This window comes from Poecilia mexicana, unplaced genomic scaffold, assembly GCF_051168715.1.
Source record: "Poecilia mexicana isolate PSO_F unplaced genomic scaffold, ASM5116871v1 scaffold_17, whole genome shotgun sequence".
Classification (NCBI taxonomy): Eukaryota; Metazoa; Chordata; class Actinopteri; order Cyprinodontiformes; family Poeciliidae; genus Poecilia; species Poecilia mexicana.
This window is the reverse complement of record NW_028263386.1, coordinates 29,951,018-29,953,173: the sequence shown is the minus strand read 5'-3', so window position 1 is coordinate 29,953,173 and position 2,156 is coordinate 29,951,018. Positions and strand designations below refer to the sequence as shown.

The following is a 2,156-nucleotide window of genomic DNA, read 5'->3' as shown; positions in this document are numbered from 1 at the left end:
GTTTGGACTGAACCAGCTGATATTCATTTGCACTCAAAAGGGGCAGAATGTCTTTCTGATCACTGATGGATTTTAACTGGTGTCTTGGCTTTCCATGTCTTTTTCCACTTCCCTTTCTGTGTGTTCAATACTTTTCCCTCTTATTACTACGCATAACTTAATGTCTGAACTTGTTTGTTTTGGTTTCTTCTATATATGGATTACTTAAGTTGTTACAAACACCTGGTCAAAAAGTCATATTTACTATGACAAATTGTGATGTGTTCAATACAGCTGTATTCCAAAGCGTCTTTATACAATAGCTTTCCATTTCATGTTCATTATTTGAACTATTAATACACAAAGACAGCTTTTTAATTTCCTGCTTGTCTCCAGCTACTTGAAACTTAAACCTTTTGCTTCATTTTATCTCTAGAATGTTTTGCCTTTTTTTCCTCTGAGGATGAATAAATGTCATTCTGGTCTAACAACACTTTTGGTAAATCTTATTTGTAAACTCTGAAACATTAGAATATCAAACTAGACATGAATAAACACACCCATGAAATTCATGGGTATGGTTGTTATTTAAAAAATATAATATTTGAAACTTTGACTATCTTTATACTAAGATTTACTGAGGTCTAAAAAATATGACAAAATGAATAACGGAATATTTTGTTAATCTTTAACTTATAATTATATCCTGCCTGTTTGTGAAGTTTGTGGAATTATTTCAGATTTGTTTGGTAATAAAAGCCTGTGTGTGTTTTGTGAAATCTTATCCATGCTCGAGTGTTTTCTAGGATTGTAGTCCACTCATTAAATTGCTAAATAAAAGTTGGTATTGAGAACCTCCTTTGTGAGTTGGTGAGACTTTATATGAGCAGTTATGTCATAATTTGTCAGGATCCGTGTTTTTGTGTGTTTATTTTTGAGTTTTTCCTGTGTAGTCCTGTTCCTGTGAGTCTCGGTCCTGTCCTCCCCGTTGATTGCTCCCCATGTGTGTCTCATTTCCCCTGATTACCCGTGTGTATTTAAACCCACCTGTGTCTGTGTTAGTTGTCGGGTCCTTGTGGTAGTCAGTGTCATTCGTCGTAAGTCGTTTTTTGTAGCCTCGTTTAAGTCGTCACAGTAGAACTGGAAAGTCCTGTGGCGGCATGGCTCTTATTTTGTCAGTCTTTGTTTAGTTGCGGCCGGTGCTGAGTTTTTGTTTCCACTCTGCCGTGTTGCATGTACTTGGACTGTTTAGAGCTAAACTTGATTATTAAAGACGTCAACTTCACTACATCCTGGGTCCTGCGTTCAATCTCACCACCACCACCAACACACTTCATGACATAATTAACCATTTAATTGACTCTATGCCACTTGTATATTATGAGTTGCTTCTTTATTTTAGCACCTAAATGACACAAATTATATTACTAAATGCAAATATGTGTAACCAAATATCCACCAGTAACTATATGAAGATGGTCTTCTATGTATTTGTTTCACCAAAACAGCACTATCACTGCATAAATATTGGTATAAACACAATCTGGACAAAAATAATCCCCAGACCATAAACCCCAGAGGAAAGATGTAGAAAAAATGAACAAAACAAAGACTAAAAAAAGCACACCAAATGAGTCCTTAACAACCCTTAATGGTGCTGCTTAGTACAGTTTACATTCAAGAAAGTGCAGACCTTTCTTCATGCTGATCACTGCTGAGCTGGATGTGTTACATCATCAGCTGAAGACTTAAACTGGAAGCTTTTCCTGACATGTTCTTTTTCTTTAATCCATAACATAATGATGTTTGTGTCTTGTGCTAATGAAAGTTCTGACCATGTTTGCTTTGCTAGCCTTATTCACATTTGGGATATTTGAAAGAACAGCAGCACAGGGCTTGTACACATATGAAGGATGGGTTTGATACATCTTATTTCTGCCTGATTTATGGAATTGTAGAAATAGTAACACAGTAATACAGCAGATTTATTGCCATAATTATGTCAAGCATAAGTAGAAGACTTTCAAAGGTGTGTTGCTCAACACAATCTTTGAGGATCAAAGGATCAAGATAGCTATCTCTTCAAAAGGATATGGCTCTTGAAACTTCTCCAACAAGATGTTAGGACTGTTTTTCACGTTTTGAGAAAGTTGCTGAACTGGAGCATAAAATATCTG

General features: G+C 35.8%; 1 protein-coding gene across 1 annotated transcript in view; it reads left to right on the top strand.

Annotated features, from left to right (window-relative positions):
- Positions 1-837, top strand: part of LOC106907080 (carbonic anhydrase-like) — a 10,235-nt gene extending 9,398 nt beyond the window's left edge. Inside the window, exon 7 of the mRNA XM_014972611.2 lies at positions 1-837. This exon is cut by the window's left edge and continues 1,485 nt beyond it. The gene's annotated coding sequence lies outside the window, so the exon portion shown is untranslated.
- Positions 838-2,156: the final 1,319 nt, after the last annotated feature.